The following is a 19347-nucleotide window of genomic DNA, read 5'->3' as shown; positions in this document are numbered from 1 at the left end:
ATCAATGATGTAATTGTCGCTATTAAAAAATTGAAAAAAGATGGAATTAATATATCTGATGAACTTAATCCTGAAAAAATAGTTTCTGACTTTGAGATTTTACAAGAACGTAAAACCATGGGGACACACACACTATCATCTGAATACAGGCTCATGAAACGGATTCAATCGGCAATGTTTCAGTCGCTAGCTACCGTAGAAGATGATCATGTGAAGGAGTTCGTTCCTCTTTCTACCGCCGTAGAAAGAATTAAGTCGTTATTATCCCACGAGTATGAGGCAAAGAAAACGATTAGTACTCGCATAAGACTATTAAGAAAAATAATGTTAGATCGTGAAACGATCCAAAGTAGTAATTTTGAAGATGACTGAGATCTTTGATCAGAAATATTATTTCTGAATTTGATGGGTTAGTAATTTGTTTTTTTTACTGAAATTTAACAAATTTGTACAAATTTCTTAATTTTGACTACCATTTACCCCATCAAAAGCATAAAATTGTACAAATTTCTTAATTTGAGTACCATTTACCCCATCAAAAACATAAAATTGTACAAATTTCTTAATTTTGACTACCATTTACCCCATCAAAAACATAAAATTGTACAAATTTCTTAATTTTACAAATTATTTATTTCTGAATTAATTTATTTATTTACTGAATTAATTTTTTTTTTTTTTTACTAAAATCAAGAAAAATGCACGAATTACTTGATTCTGACGGGGTAGTTGGTAGTCAAAATCAAAGAAAAATGCACGAATTACTTGATTTCTGACGGGGTAGTTGGTAGTCAAAATCAGGAAAATTGAGCAATTTCGTTGTATTTTAGTAAAAAAAAAAAAATCTCAGTAAAAATAATATTATTAATAAATAAAATTAATTTATAATAAATAAAATTTATTAGGAACAATTTGACAAGGTTAGAACTTTCTTATTTCTGACGGGGTAGTTGGTAGTCAAAATCAAGTAATTCGTGCATTTTTATGTTTCTGAGGGGGTAGTTGGTAGTCAAAATCAAGTAATTCGTGCATTTTTATGTTTCTGAGGGGGTAGTTGGTAGTCAAAATCAAGTAATTTGTACAATTTCAGTAAAAATCAGGAAAATTAATAAATCCTATTTTTTTTTGTGATAGAAATTTTAATTTTACTTTCATCGACTAGCTTTTTTAGTTGCCTAGGCCGATTAATTTGTACCAAACACAAAATTTGTGCCAGTAATAATAAAATATTTTTTTATTTATTTTTTTAAGTTGATAGAATTTGAGTCTGATCTCTGTTACAAATGTTCTTCTAACTGTTAAGAAATCCTCGCGTGTAAAAACCCCCCATTACATGAAGATCTACGACAAAAGTCCTTAGGACAGAAATCCTTAGGACGGAAGTCTTACGACAGAAATCCTTAAGATTTCACATACAGATTTATTACAAGCTCTTCTTCACGTATGTCAATTAAGCGATTAAGGTGGTCTGTGAGTTTAAAATTTATTCGTGTTAACATATTATTGTGACACCGCAAATACACGGGATTAGTTGGTTCTTGCACGATTAAATTTCCAGGGGGAACTTGTGGTGTGAACGTGTACAGGATGTATCCTTGTTGAGCCTGATTTGATCTTCCGAGATCTATTTGATAGCTGCCATCGATTACGTCACAAACCAGATTGACCGCGACCGTCGGTGTTATATTAACGATCCCCGGGGATACGTGTCTTCCGCCGCCATGTGGATCATTATCATATCTGAGAACAACTGCTAATGGTGCTAGTTTTTTCCACGCATCGAGTATTTTAGGGAAGTTTTCGTCGATAAGATCGTTTAATAATTTTGCTAGTTCTCCAGCATCAATCCCCGGTATTACAAATGTTGGTAATTGTTGTTCAGTTATTTTGTAATGATTGAGAAACCATGGTTTAGCTTTATAATTATCAATATTTTCATCACCGTATTTAACCATGTTCACAATGATAGTTTTATTAACGTATCTAATATCTGATATGACCTGATTTAGATGTTTTATCGTCTCAATGATTTTTTGTTTTACGTCATCGCTGTAGCTATCAGTAAAGAAATTTCGTAGTTTGTTGATTGATTGTTTAAATTCAAAATTAACAGGATCAGAATATGATTTAATAAATTCTTCATCAACGAGTGGATATGCTCTAGTACCTGAATGAACATTACGTGTATTACTTATTATTCTAGGAATGTTTTCACCATCAGGAGCACTTGTAAAAATGGAAACGGCCCTCCAGCCCCACGGATATTTACCTCTATATTCAAGAACTATCATAAATTTTCTTTCATCTGTGATAAAATCAGCCCGAGTTCGTTCTGGTGGTATCGGTGTTATCGGTGGTGATATTTCAGGCCAACCTAGCACGGATCTGATTGAAGATTTATAAATATCAACGGCATAATCAGGCGAGTTTATTTCAATCGTCGAGGACAGGGTGGGTTCATGAACATTAATTGATATTTTTGATTCTTTTCCTGTTATTGATTTTATTCTACGCGCAAATTCCTCACTGATCTCTTCAATCTCGTAACTGCCAGTTGGTATTCCAACAACAACCCAGTCAGGTGTTCCATCGGGTTTGTTCTTGTTAGTAAATACAAGCGAATTATTTGCTGGTGTACCATTAAATGATTTTGATCTGATATTTGGCCAGCTGTAATATACTCGTAATTGTGCTAGTGCTATTTCTTTTACTGGAATTGCAGTAGGAAAATTAACACTAAATTCAGGATTAATTGAACTTACCGAGATCATCGTTATCTTTGGCGGAGTTGTGTTGGTCACGATCTGCTGGAGTAATTCTGTCATTATTGATACTTGTATCTTTAATACCGATACCTTCGTCGTATATTTTGGTTATCATTGAAAATTCGAAATCAGATATAATTCCATCACTGAGACTTGCTGATAACAACGAGGATAATTTCGAGTATGCTACCGTCGCTGTATGTAATTTTATTTTGTAATCGGATAATTTTTCGTTCGTACAAGTACATATTTTTTTTGTGATGATATTAAGCACACCTGCAATAGTTGTTGCTGCTGAAATACAGATAGTTACAGCTACTGGTGCCATCGTTGTCAACGCTGATAATATTACACCGGTTTCAGCAACAACAGCGGATACTGAATAAACAATCACATCAACGATAACCAATCGTCGTCGATATTTTTTTACTTTTACTGTATATTGATCGACTTGATCTTTTAGCGCAGCCTGCCATTCACGCGCTTGATTGTATCTGTATTGTGCACCGTCCATATATATTTTTATGCAGTAACCAATTGAGGTGTTTCAGCTACAGATTCCAAACACCACCAGTAAGATGTTGCGGTTAATGTCCTATCAGCTGCTTCCAGAATAAATATTTCTTTGAATCCGATATTTAATATAACAGATACAACCCCGGAAAACCTGTCGGTGGAATGACGCCATGGAAACGTTGTAAATATTTCAAATTTTGCAGCACTAAACACAGATAGCCTGTACACGCCAGTGGTTGTTGCGATATATTCGATAGTATTATTTTGTTTTGACCATGTTGCGAATCCCGATGATACCGTGTATACGATGTTTGTGATATGCCCCGGAGTTATTTCAGCTGGAATTTTAATCAGATTGGTTTTATTGATAATCTCAGGAATTCCCGCTACGATGTCTAGCTGTGTTCGTTTGATCGTGTCTAGGTTACTTTTGATATCAACGAGTTTTATATCGATGACGGAAGGATTTCCAAAGAACTTATTTATGGCATCATCGGTTTTCTGAAAATTTCTTCGAAGCCTTGTAAAACCGGTTACGTGAACGTCATACTCGGCCCGTAGCGTGGATAGTTTTCCATCCACGTCGTCGACGTATAGTTTGTTTGCGACGTCGTTGTCAGATTTTGGAGCTGTTACAGCTACTATTTTGTTCCCGTTCATGCTAAGTTCACCTGTCATTGTGTCACCGGTGTTTCTCACGCGATTAGCAACACTTTTTGCAATTTCATCTCTGATGGTTTTAAGTGACATACTTGAATCTCTGATTCTACCACCGTCAGTAAACACGGGAATATTATCCGTAACTGCACCAAGTACTCGCCGGACTATATCATTCCATTTGATATTGCTGGTTTTTAGTTTACCATATCGATCTTGAAAAATAACAACTTCATCTGGGTCAACTCCAGCCAGGTTCATAATATCAGCGAGGTCATCTTTAGTCGCATACTTTGACAGATCAACGTCGGATTTTATTTTCTTACTAGTAGAAGATCTTCCGTAAATGTCAACCATTATAATAAGATCCGTTGTTTAAAATGCTTTACGCGCAACAAATCGGTTGCTTGTATAATCGTGCACGACTTTATGTGGCGGCCTGGATGATTTTGATATAGCGTCGAGTACATTAATTACTTCACGGCCGCATATTGGCGGATCTGTCATTGTTTGTGTGGGTAGCGTTGAATACCAAATTTTGGAACCTCTAGTTGTTGCGTGGAGTGGTGCGACATACTTGATAAATTCAACAGGTGGAGCTAACCCGTACGAATCAAAATAAACAATTCCACGCGGATCAACCGCGTATGATACCCAATGAGTACCAGGTCCGGAACGTTTGTCAAGATTAATAATACCTGTTTCAAGTTTGTTTGGTTGTTTCGGTAATTGATCTCGCATAAAAACACCTCTAAAGGCGGATATTTTTAATTTTTTAGCGGCATTAAGTAAATCAAAATTTGATGCTGGAACGTCTAACGAAATGACCCTGGAAGCCTTAGGCCTCTCCCCCAACGAGATCCCGGTAATCTTAGACCGCGTCCCTTTTTTTTGTATCCTCGCCCTGTTGCCTTCTTTAGTGCCATTCCAGCAGCTGTTCCAACAGCACCTAACGCGGCCGCTTTTGCTACGGCTGGAGCAGCTGCAGCTAGTAATGCCGGAATGGCAGCAAGAAATGGGAATATACCACCCGTTTTAACCATGTCTTTGATGGCGCTCGGGGAGAGATGGAATTGAACTCCAGTTTTTGATTCTAGGGCTTTATTGAAATGTTTAATCTGATTATTTGTCAACGATAATTTGTTTGGACCACCACCAATCTGATCTCGTTTTAGTGATATTTTAGTTCCGCATTTGTTGGCGGTTTTTGATTGAAGCTTTTTTACCTGACCAGGAGTCAGAGTAACATTAACATGACCATACGACATTTTTATATAAATAATATTTTTCTAAATAACACGATTAAATATTTTCCACCGGTGCATCAACGACCCTCATTCGACCACTACCACCTTCAAGTAACATGGCCTTGTCGCTAAGTATGACCGCGATCGCTCTGTAATCAACACCACCGGTATTTAATGTTGCTTTGAGATGTATATCAACGACAGATTGTTTTGATAGATCAAGATGTTCTAATGAAAAATAATAAATCGGATACAATTTTTTAAAATCTAGTTGTGATATTTGCAACCCGGTATCAACATTTTGATCACGTCCCATAAATGACATCAAACGATGATATGCACGTCCTATGTGATTTAATGCATAATTTAGTTGTACATTTTCTGTTGGTTCCTGTTGTCCGTTTATCCGTAAAGAAATATCTGTGAGACCTAGTTGGTCAAATATCATATGAGAGTGAATTTGTGAGTTTAAACGATTAGTTCCTTGAAAAGCAATAAAAATATGTCGTGGTGCAGAAACACCCTGTTGTGATGCTATATGCCATGTAAACTGACCGTTAACGTTAGTTTGCATACTGTCTGTGCTTGTTGTTAACCATGACAACAAGGATTTACCACCTGCATCCATGAAAGAAATCAGTTTTTGTTCTTCTGCGATCGTTGGAGTCATTACCGGCATCCACAGTGAAAGTTTCGATAATATTACTTTACCAGCGTCACCAACGGGTCTCCACAGAGCATCATTATCATCGTTCTTTCTTACAAGAACAACAGTGTGTCTAGCTCCAAAAATAACCTTTTTAACATTCCTGCAAAATCCAAAAATATGCGATAGTGGAATTGTACATGAAAAACCTCTATTGCCTCCTAGCAACATATTTCTACGTGCTGCAAATCCCAAGTTGAAATTGTCATTAGAACCATGAACCACCGGCCACACATCAGCATCACCCAATTCGGCAAAATTTCTTGGTCGTCTTATATTATACGGATCACTTTCAGGGTTATTGGTGTTATCTTTCACAAACATCATTGTGGGACCTGCTGATCTTGTATAATCATCAGAATATCTCGCCAGACCAATTATTGTTGTAGCAACGTCGACATCATTCTGAATTGATTCAATATTTTTTCCATCAATCATATATGTGGCGCCACTAAATAATGCCATGATCCCGTTGTTGACAAAACCAATTTTTACTGGATCTAAGTAATTAGTATCATCCGTTTTTATAATTTTACCTTCTACCTCAAGAAAGGCATCAGCGGGTAAAAAGTATCTACTTGTGTCATGTACTTGTAGTTCAATTCTTCCACGTTGATCTGGTTGTTTTGCGTCATAGGAATAAAATTGATAATCACGTACAGATTCATCCTTAAGGACGGGTGCTTCCATGTCAAATGCTGTGTCGGACACGCGCTTGAACATTTTATTATAATTATTTTTCGTCTAACACGTTGATCACCGCCGCCGGAAAGTTCCACCTCGGAAAGTTCCACCTCGGGAAGTTCCACTTCCTGATATCAAACTTGAGATATTATTTCCAGATTCACCGAGTCCTTGATCTGCTAACGCCGCTAGTTTTTGATTTGCAGCCTGATTTATTATTTTACTTACGTCTGCAGGCATCACCTCAGTACTTGCCAGTTTCACCGGTGGTTGTTGTTTTCGTCGCAATAATCGTGCTAGTCTTTCTTTGATCGCCGAGAACGCCTTACTAGCAACATTGACAATTGCACCAGGAGCTTTATCACGAACAATATCAATAGCCTTCATCGATAATTGTTTTGCAACAGGTGCTACTTTTGGCGCTATCCTCGTGAATAATCCCCGAATGACATCACCAAGTCCATTTCCGTAAATAACACTATAGATTGGTAATCGTGAGTTTACCGCTCTGACCTGTGTGGGTTTACGATGATTATCATGCACAATCATCTTATTTTATTTACCATTTATCTAACAACTAGTCATCAACGAGCTCATCAATAAGTTCTCGGTAAACGCCAATATCCATGATACCACCTTGAAATAGTCGCCGACAAATATCAGCTGCTTCATTGGTTATTTCTGGTGAATTATTTCCAGCTCGTTTTCCTCCTATGAGAACTTCTAACCGTGACACGTCATTGATGATATTATCAGGACATAAACCACGTCCTGTTTTAGGTTCATCTTGGGGTGTTTTAAATACTGGTGGTTGCATTACCGGAGTAAGTACTTCAGTGGTGGCCGGGGGTGATCCAGATGGTGAATCTGTCGGTGTAAATGTCATTTTCGGTGCAGAAATTTTACGTAAAGGTGAAGGAATTTTCTTCGAGGAGGATGTTTTTTTAAGTGACTCTTTAGCCCTTTTAAGTTCCGACCTCAACCTTTGCTGTGGCGAAGAAGATTGTTGTTGTTCTATTTGTTGCAGAGGTGGAAGAAGCTGATACTGGGAGAATTCTTCTTGTTCTAGTTGTTTCAGTCTCTCTCTATAAAGTCTTTTTACTTCTCTATCAAGACTTTCGTATTCTAGACCTCTAGCTTGTTTTTTGTTGTAATATACGCGATATATCCATTTAATGAAATTATCATCATTTGTTTTTTCATGACCGGGTTTTAAAATACTAGATTTATTAGATATATTATCTAATATCATCTCAGGTAATTTTTCTCTTTCAATATTTCTAATTTCCTCAACAACTCCTTCGTTAAATTTTGCAATTAATTCTACGTTTTCTCCTCCTGATTTGGATTTAGATGCAAGTTTTTTTCTCACATCGGCGACTTCAGTACGAAGTTCTCCAATACCTTCAAGTATTTCCTCACCAACAGGTGGAGGTTGAGCTGCAGCTATGTCAGTTGGAAGGTCTCGTAAAATCTTCTTTGTCTGTTTAGTTCTTCTTGCTATTTTTTCTGATACCGGAAGAAGATCTTCTTTGATGACAGTTGCAACTTGTTCAGTAGCTGCAGTGACGGGTTTAAATAGTTTTTTAGTTCCTTCTTCAAACTCAAATTTTGCTTCTTGCCGCGCTTGTAGATTTTTTCTAAATGAGTCTCTGACAGGAAGAAATTTTTTAATTGTTTCTAATCGTTCTCGTGCTGTTCTTGCAGTATGAGATTCTGGATGTATCATTTTATTATAACATAATAATTTAATTAATATCAGCAGAAGAGGAGCAGCAGAGAGGGTACCTACCAACGTTGGTCGTCAAAAAAATAAACAAGAAATAAATAAACACGTAGAGTACTTTATTTTTTCAGCTACTATTTCGAACTGAGGTTTTATTAGTACAATCGTCCATTACAGAAATAAAAACATCTCAAGGAAAAGTTCATTTGTAAAATATTGACCTTTCTACGAGATGTTTTATTTGTTTGTTTTATTTGTTTTGTCGGAATTCTATGGTCTGTTCACCCTCTCTGCTGCTATATATTTATATTTATGCATGTATGTGTGTGTGTTTAATTCATATGGCTACATTTTGACAAAAATAATTATTACCTGAATGCTGACCAAATGTACTAAGGTACATAATTTGTTACCATATTTGACAGTGATACTTTCCTGCTGCTCAGTTGAATTGGATAATTTATACCACTAATGTACTTTCTTAAATTAAACTTTTGTGTATTTTCAAAAATATTTTTTCATGTCTCCTGAATTTTTTCCACAATGTTATGCTGTATGTTATGATAAATACTGTGGTTTGCTTCCTACTGCTTGTTTTCTTGTTTTTTTTATTATTAATGTGTCACTATTGTTTGGAGATCAACTCTGCCATAAAATAAACTTACATAATATAACAACCATGAATTCCAACGATTCCCATTTACAGAACAGCTGCACTAGATGCTGCATAGAATCAGTTACAGTAGAATAGTTACTTTACTTGGACCCTGTGCAGTACATTTGTAACTGGAATCATGCTAAAAAACTTTTTTTAAATAACATGGAAAATGTACAAAAATAATCATGCATGATACTTTCCAGTCACACCTTTATTTCATAAATAATTCCCTCCTTTACTTGGAGAATTCTCCTCTATTTCCAAATGGAAAAAGGAATTTTCCACAAAAGTGTAAAGTCTAGATAAAACTATGCCATCAAAAGATGGATTTGTGGGGTTGATGCCATTTTTCAGTGCATGACAGGTTATTGCATACAGCAGCCAATATATTTGGCAGATGAAGAACTTGTAAATAACCACCAACCCACATGGAGTTACTGACAAGCTTCCTAGCATACCCAAGTAACAAATTGTTAAGCTCAGACTCAAACCTATGCAGTCAGAGGTGAGATGTTTGTGATCTAAAATTGCATGACCACTCAGCCAATCAGATCGCCGCTGTCAAAAGAAGCAATTAAGATGCAATGCAAGGCACATTTTGACTGCATCTAACAAAAGTACTTCATATAATCAAAGATAAGTAACAATCATACAGTAATTGGTTCTGCACAATTTCTGTTTGCTAACCCTGTATATGATTTATATTTAAATCTAATACATATTTTAGATCACAATATTTTGGCTTCATTAAAGTTTAGTAAATCTTTAATTGCAGCATCTAAGTGATATAACATTTTGATAAATTACCAATAGCTAAGCTAACAATGTAAGATGGTATTGTTATTTGTTAACAGAGACTCCACATTGTTTCATTCTTATGGCAAAATGGATTGTCAAACTGACGGGAAAAAAAACAGGATATATATATATATATATATATATATATATATATATATATATATATATATATATATATATATATATAATGACATAAATATCATCAAACAGGTTTGAAAGCTAATAATTTATTTGTAGCTAGGATGAAACCTGTGCTGCTAGTAATGGCACCAATTGCCTAGCTCCAATGCACCTGTATACTCTGCTCCATACAGCAATGTGTTCATCCCCATACATATTTACTAGCCAAGGTTCCGGATCATTAACACTTCCTATACTTTGGTGGATCGATTAGATATTTCAGTATTTCAGTGCTTCATTGTTGCAACATCTAATGGATTTGACAAGTTGCCTCCCTTAAAATGTAATGCCAACTAACCAACAATGTGTAACAGTTGTGAATTGTGTATCAGATGAAATCAGTGGAGAAAAAAAATTGACTTCAAAAGGATACTTTGTAAATTTAACATTGAAAATATATTTATGTACTAGAGACAAGCCTTTATAGGTGTATTTGAGGGAAAAGATGTATTGTTACAAACACAGACCAGAAGTGGAAAATTGCATATTTATGAGTCCATTTCAGTTGTGTACTCCTTTGTCTCAATCATCTAGGAAAAATTTTCAAATTTGAACAACTTGATTTTAATTGGATGCTATGGCTTGCCACTGCACCCAATGAAATTCACAGACAGAAGCACTGAAATATCTGATCGATCCTCCAAGGTGTAAACAGGGTTAAACATTGGAATTTTGGCTAGCAAAGATGATCCCCATATAGGAATGAACAAGGTCAAAGAAAAGGACTTGAGGTGCATGATACATATATCAGCATTTTGATGCAAGTTTCAGACTGGACTGTTTACATGTTTTTCAGTGCAGATTCCTTCAGTAATAAAGGATTAAGTGTAATGAACTTACTTATGATATACTGTATTCCTTCAGTAATAGAGGATTAAGTGTAATAAACTTATGATATATTCCTTATGAAATAGAGGATTAAGTCTAATAAACTTACTTATGATATATTCCTTCAGTCACAAAATAGAGGATTAAGTGTAATCAATTTATTTTTTTATATATTCCTTCTGTAACAGAGGATTAAGTGTAATAAACTTACTTATGATATATTCCTTAAGTAATAGAGGATTAAGTGTAATAAATTTATTTATGATATATTTCTTCTGTAATAGAGGATTAAGCGTAATAAACTTACTTATGATATATTCCTTCAGTAATAGAGGATTAAGTGTAATAAATTTATTTACGATATATTCCTTCAGCAATAGAGAATTAAGTGTAATAAACTTACTTATAATATATTTCTTCAGTAATAGAGGATTAAGTGAAATAAATTTATTTTTGATATATTTCTTCAGTAATAGAGGATTAAGTGTAATAAACTTACTTATGATATATTAGATACTTTAGATTTACTTTAACAGAGTCCATTGTATCATGAATAATGTGATGTGATGTGATGTGATTTTGATTTTTAACGTAGCTTTAACAATTTTTCAGTCATATCGCTACGATGTCTGCAATATGGCAGTTTATAGTGATGTCTAGCACTGGGGCATCATGCCGCAGACATGTAGCATGATGTCCCACCCAGTCACATTATCCTGACACCAGGCCGACCAGTCCTAACACTAACCTCTTAATGCTGAACGCCAAGCGAGGCAGCATGAATAATGAAGAGAAACAATTCATACAGTTGAATATAAAAAAATGAGTTAACTATCCTGACCTCAAGTGCCTCTGATTTAAACTAGTATGGTGGCCTAAGTGGTTAGAGCATCCACCTTGGACATGGGAGGTCATGGGTTCAAACCCTAGCTGAGACATACCAAAGACTTATAAAAATGGTACTAGCAGCTGCCTCACTTGGCGCTCAGCATTAAGACGTTAGTGTTAGGACTAGTCAGCCTGGTGTTAGGATAATGTGACTGGGTGGGACATGATGCTACATGTCTGTAACATGATGCCCAAGTGCTAGGCATCCCTATAAACTGTCACACTTGCAGACATCATAAGAATATGACTGAAAAACTTTTAAAGCTATGTCAAAAACCCAAATCACACACACATGCACACATTCAAAGGTGGGTTCAAAGATAAATCAGAAACAGTTTTCTTAGATAATTTAGAATCAGCACACTTATAGTGGCAGGTCTTTGCATACAGAAAACTGATGCATCACATACCTACTCTGTATACCAATTAGTGAAACAATAGCAGATTGCAAGTAACAAATGTTTCACTGACCAATGCTATTGCTGGCTAGATGTGAGCAAGTATGTAACCTCAGTAATGCTGATAAGTTTATCAGGGAAATGTTTAGTTCATAATTTTACCATCCTGGTTAAAACCTAATTTGCACTAGGTACAAATATTTTGGTTTAAAGAGTTGCATAAAATTGCTATTGAAAACATTACATGTATTTATTTCCAAACTATTTGAAATAAAGCTTGTAATATCACTGAAATGCTGTTTTATAACAGCAGCAGTTTTCTCACACAAAATTTTAAGCAACATTATATTAACATTATTTTTGTTGTTTTCTGTATGTACTTGCTTATAGGTCGAGTCCATCTGAAACTGCAAAGACATAGAGTTACTGGCACATAATTTGCTGGCAGATCCGGGTCTATACAGTTTGTTAGGAATAATTAGTAAAACAAACTACACATATCCTGATCTGCTGGAGCATTATGCAATGGCAGATCAAGGTTTATGTTGTTTGAGGTTGGACTTGATTTATAAACAAGTATATACAGTAAGCAAACATGGCTAGAGAGATAAATGCCCAGTAAATTTCTTTAAATGAAGGAATGTTAACCTCTGAATGGTCAATATTAGGGATGAAGTCAGTGATACAATTATGGATTTACAAGTTTATATTTATAAAGGAGATTTATATTTAGAGACATCAGCAGTTCATTACCCTACTAACAGACATCAAGAAAATGATAATAATAATAATAATAATAATAAAATAATAAAATCAGGCTTTTCATCAGAGAAAAATATCTTTAGTAACTAGTTGCTCAAGTTTTGTAATAATTGGTGGTGCACTTAGCATCAGATAATTTGGTTTTAATAGCAATAACTTACCTGTCACTATTGTGTAGCTTTTACTTTATTGTGTCAAAACACTAGAAGCTAAAAATCACATCAGAGAAATCATCATGACTTCACAAGATCTGAAGGATCATCAATACAGATCCTTCCCACTTACTCTTGGCTAATCACAACTGACCAAGAAGCATGCATGCTAATGCAAATTGACCCCAAGATGCAGCCTCAGTACAATCAGCAACCTCAAATGAGACCTCCTCTTCATTAGTTGGGTTTAAGGCGCATAAATTGTTGAAGAATCTCTTGGAGGAAATTCTCTAACCCACCTTCCTTTTCTAATTAAAGAGGGCACAGCCCTAATAACTCAATCCCTCTCCTGACATTCATTAATCTCCCAAACATCTCCAAAGGTACATGTCTGGCCCTCTTTTCAGAGGCTTGGACAAGCTTCACAAATGCTGGGTGGTTACTTTCTATTGTGAGTGGCAGTTACTAACTTCATTTTCAGGAACAACCCTTTCTGTCAACACACCCCATGTTCTTTCACCAGTACCAATCTGGTACCATTAAGGTCAGAAATGCACACCCTTTTGTAGAAAGTGGCAACTGAGTGGGTCCTAAATGATCAATCTCCTGTTTCTGCTACTAAATCTTCCTGGACTCCAAGAAATTTAATATCTTAATAGATCTCTCCCCTTTAAACTGGTTTCTTCTGGAGGAACTTTTCAAGGTGGAAACCGCTTACTCAATCGAGAATAGTATTCATTTGTCAGACTGTGCAATCTCCACTGACCTTCAGGATGCCTTTTTGCATATCCTGATACTTCCTCCACATCAAAAAGTTTTCCAGTTCTAGACTCTACAATTCAGAATCACTTCTACACCCAGAGTCTTTACCCAAGTTATGGGAGTAGTAGCATCTTACCTTCAATTACAGGGGAACCCAGATTCTCCAATGTCTGACTGATCTCCTCAATATTTAGGTTCAGTCCCTCCATCAGGATTTTTTTCGTGGTTGAATCAAAATAACTTTGCTGGATCTTTTACCCAGCAATGAGAAACAGAGCTCATTCCATCTCAGGTTTTCATGTACATGAGGATGAATTTTCTCACTAATCAGAACTTAGCCCTGATCCCACAGGATCAGACAGATCGAATCCTGGAACTTCAAGCATATCATTGTCTGCTCACGTTTACCTATCTCTTTTGTGAACCTTGAATGCCACTGTTGATCTGGTTCCTTTATGATGTCACTTAGAGTTATTTGTTACGTGTTTAGGCTCTTATAAACAGTAACAAGAAAAGAATGAAGACAACAAGCTTTGTAAAATTTAACAAATAATTTATTTCCTTGGAAAAACAATGTAAAAAATGAGGGAAAAAACTTATGGTTTTAAGAATCAAATCCAAAAATAATCCAAGAATAAAAAAATTATTAGTCCTAGTAATATAATGTTCTAATGAATTTGACTTTGAGTCCCGATGAAAATCCAAAAAGGAAGGCTATGACATATGCTGTTGCCTTTGTAGTATGAATGTGTCTACAGTTCTTTGTTGAACCACAGAAAATATTCTGTATGAGCACTCAAATATTTCCAGGAAAAAGAATTAATAATTCCATAAAATAAAATTTCATCTTAACTGGTCACAACAAAAGCATCATTCAGTATCGAATTTAAAATGCCCAACTGAGATTATTTCTCTTAACATCAGTATAAAATCTGAATACCGCACAAAACAGATTCCCGGATGAGGGTCAACCCTCCAGTAAAACCAGAATTTCTAGAACATCGTAGAAGTTATTCACGTCTAAAGTCACGTAGTCTAAGTTAACATCGATTTCACTATTATCAATCACACATTAATAAATAATAAAAAGAAGTTGTTTACTCAAATTTTTACTAATTTTGATTCAAGGTCAGGAACTAGGTCCAAATTAGGTATTTAAGACAAAACATTCAGATCAAACTAATTTCTGGAAAATATCAAATTCCAGTAAACAAAATTACATTACTTTAACATGCAATGAAATAAATACAAAAATTAAAACTTACAAACAGACAATTAAATTAAATCAAATATAAATTAAATAAAATATTCATTGGACTGAATCATTCCTCCACATCAACAATCTAGAAATGAAAGCTGTATTTTTAGCTTTGCAAGGGTGCATCAACAGAGTAAGGGTTGATATGTCATGGTCTCCTCAGACAACACAACCATTGTAGTGGATCTCCGACATCAAGGAGGCACACATACCCATTTTCTTGGTGTAGAGGTTAGGAACCTCCTCTGCTGGGCCATCTTGGAGAACATCACCATCCAAATACTCCAGGGAAGAAGAACATATTAGCTGATAATTTGTCCAGGACATGCTATCAGTTATCACAAAATACTCTCTTCACTGCTCTGAGTCCCTTTTCTCACTGTGGGGAAAGCCACTGGTGGGCTTGTTTGTGACCAGGTTCAAGAACATACTTCCATTTCATGTTTCTCAAGTATGGACCAAAGAGCAGTCAATACATTTAGTTTCCAGTGTGATCACCTGTTCGCATACACCTTCTTGCTCTTCTGACTTCTATTTCAAGTTCTACAAAAAGTCAGAACCCCCACTTTTCATATAATTCTCATAGCCCCACTGTGGCCCCAATGATCATGGTTCAATGATCTTCTAGACCTGCTGATAGATCAATCCAGGTCTCTACCTAAGAGGAAAGAGCTTCTGTTGCAGCACAGGGGGTCCCTACTGTACACCACCCCACACCTTCTCCACCATCACACTTGGCTGGTCTCAGATGATCTATCCACCAGAACAAGGTTTCAGACTGGGTTACCAGTTGAATCATTCAGGCCAGGAGAGCTTTGACATCCAAGATCTATGATGCCAGGGTAGAATCTTCTGTGATTGATGTAGTATGAAGCATGTTGATCCTAGCTGTCCCTGTGTAAGCTGAATTGCTGTTTTCTTTTTGTTCCTTTCAAGAACAAACAATATTCATTGTCAGCTATTTAGAAGCAATAGAGCTGCCATTTCCAGCACACTTAAATTCTCACAGGGCTCAGCAATAATTTTGGTTTGGCATTCATATTTGCTGATCTCATTAGGTACTTTAAGCTGCAGAGACCTGTCTCTTCCTGCCTTGCACCAACCCAGAATCTATGTTGTGTTTTATGATCTGAAGCCCTCTAGAAACAGTTGAGTTAGGCTTCCTTTCAGAACTCCACAATCAACTTTGTTTTTGCTCATTTTGGCATCTGTGAGACAATGCAGTGAGATTCATTTATTGTCTGTTGACACTGACTGTTGAACTATGAATCTATCAACCCAGATTTGTTAGCAAAAATTCAGTTTGGTAGATCCACCACCTTCATTTAGTTCCCCATTTTAATTGAATCTGCTGGAGATGATCATGACAGGATTTTATGTTGTGTTACTGGTACTACATTTCTATCTTAATGCATCAAAAGGTAAAAGGTAGGGTAGGAAACATCCTTTCCTGAATCGACTTAAAGGGCTCTATTGATATTTTGACTTCCACTATCTCATGGTGGATTGTCACCACAATCAAAAGAGCTTATCAGTCCCTTACTGAAGAGACCTTTCTTTCATGTAAATAAAAGACCATGGGCTTCAAGCTGTCATTGCCTCATGGGCTTATCTAAATCATTTTTACCTGGAAGATATCATGAAGGCAGAATTTTGGCAATCCAATGCTATCTTCTCCTCCTTCTACCTCTGCTTGTTAGCACAACAAAGTGCAGGCATTTTTTGTATGGGAACCAAAGTTGCAGCACAACAGGGGGTCCAGAGAGACACCAACATCCTGTAAGTGGATCTCTGATGATAAGTGTAATCCTTTCTCTTGGTTTAGTAAGTTTAACATCTATCTGACAAATTCAGCTACACAATAGCTTTTGGTAAGTCACTACTAATAGTAAAATGTAGCTGGAGGCATTGGCTGCCTCTGTCCTTGGGAAAAAAATTCTTTGGCATGATATAGTCAATAATGTGTTGAAAGTGCCATCAGAACCAGTAAAAAGAAAAACAAACCAGATATGATAGTGAATGCTTCTTTGGAATATATTGCAACATAAATCAGTATTAAAGTTTGTAGACAAATTAAGCAAACTACAATCAAATTTTCTTTATCCAACAAAAACTGATAAAGATAACTGTTAAGTGATGGATTCATTTTATTAACTTCTAGAAATGCATGTTTTCAAATGTTCTCACTTTATGCAGTCAGTTTGATCACATTATTTTAAATTTGAGAAACAAACTTTGCTATTAAAGTTTGGCAGATTTTTTGGGGCTGAATCGACAGCTAAAGTATATTTTAAAATATTTTTCCTTGTGGTAGTTTCTATTTTAAATTTTCTGTGGTTTATTGAAGTAATATTTGCTACTTGTTACATTTGATGGCTTGCACATATGACAGTATATGGACCGATAAAAAATAATACCATCTATACTCACTTATAAGCTGAGTCCAACTGCAAACTGCACAGACCCAGATCTGCCATCACAATGTGCTGCAGATCTGGGTCTGTGCAGTTGGTTAGGAGTAATCAATAGAACAAACAACATATACCTTGGTCTGAGGCACATTATGCTACAACAGATCAGGATCATTGTGGTGTTTGCAGTTTGAATAAACTTTTAAGCAAGTACATACAGTAAATCATCCAGTTCTTAGATTTATATTTCACAAACAATTTTAGCTCACCTGGCCATAATGGTATAGCTCCAGTTGCCTAAGTGGTTAGAGCATCTACCTCAGATATGCTAGATCATGGGTTTGAACCCTGGCAAAGTCATTCCAAAGACTTATGAAAATAGTACTAGCAGCTGTCTCATTTGGCACACAGTATTTAAAGAAGTTAGGAGTGGTCAGTCTGGTGTCAGGATAATGTGACCGGGTGGGACATGATGCCACATGCTTGCGGCATGATGCCCCAATGCTAGACATCACTATAAACTTCCAGACATTATAGCAATACAACTTCACAATTGTCAAAGCTACATTAAATATCCAAATCGCATGCTCATAACCCTGCATTTGTCATGCATCTTTCAACAATTGCTATTTTTAACATTTTCTCAAATACCACTGGATCAGTTTGACCAAATATGGCAGGGAACACCATGGCATGAATGACTTTAACATTCAACGAATGAAGTTGGAAAAGCTTAAATGACCTCATAAAAAAAACAAAACAAACATTGAATGAATTTCAATAAAATTTCACAGAATGCAACTTGATAGGAGGACCTTAAAACGTTTTGCAAATGATGCCAATCCACCTTTTAATGTGGCCTTTTTTACAAAACAGAAAAGCATGTCTGTTGTAAATCAACAATTACTGTTTTATTCAACTTCTTGAAACCTACCAGACCAATTACAACCAAACATGGAACAGACATCATAACATTAAGGTCCTTCAAATTACAGAAATGATGCCAATTGGATAACAAATATGGCCACCATTACTCAAAAAAATATAAAAGTATTCATTTATATTTTCTCCAAAACTGCCGATCAGAATTTGTTCATATTTGACAGAAAGTATACTGGCTTAAAACCTTTTCAAATTTATATAAAGGATGCAAACCATCATCAATTATGGACACCATTACTAAAATTATATAGAAAAAACTCCAAACAATTTCCCAAGAATGGTTGAAAAAAAAATTGACTGAACTTTGAAAAAAATTCTGCCATGAAAACCTTTCAGATTTGTACAAATGTTGCCAATCAGCCATCAAATATGGTCACAATTATTATTAAAACTATAAAACATTTAAAGTAGCTTTTTCTAAAGAAACTGCTGAATTGAACTTCACCAAACTTGATTGAGAGCAATCCGGCATGAAGACCTTTTGAATTTATACAGAAGAGATGCTGAATATGAATATGTTACAAAGATTCAACATAATTCAACAAATTTAGACAGAATGCATCCTGGTCGGGGGGGGGGAGGGTAAATTTGTACAGCTGTTGCTGACCCACCATCCAATATGGCCACTGTTCTTACAAATGTAAAATCTATTAAAATGGATTTAAATAAAACACAGTTAAAAGACTTTCACTAAACTTGAAAAAAGGCATACCTTTTAGACTGGCACAAATATGACAATCTATTAAAGATGGCCAATGTTACTAAGAAAAGAATATTGTCTTCTTGAAAACAGGATAATATAATTTGATCAAGCTTGAAAGAAAGTATCCTGGCATGAAAACTTTCAAATTTGTACAGATGATGATGATATACCAACAAGTATGACCATCATTACTGATAACAGAAAAAGAAACCTAAAATGACGTCTACTCAGATACTTTAATTTTATTCAGGACTTGTTATTATTAAGACTTGTGTCTATAATTCTTGGATTATTTTGGGATTTAAT

This window comes from Sinohyriopsis cumingii, chromosome 16 (genome assembly GCF_028554795.1).
Source record: "Sinohyriopsis cumingii isolate HCF-2022 chromosome 16, ASM2855479v2, whole genome shotgun sequence".
NCBI lineage: Eukaryota > Metazoa > Mollusca > Bivalvia > Unionida > Unionidae > Sinohyriopsis > Sinohyriopsis cumingii.
The sequence above is the reverse complement of the archived record's forward strand: the minus strand, read 5'-3'. Positions refer to the sequence as shown.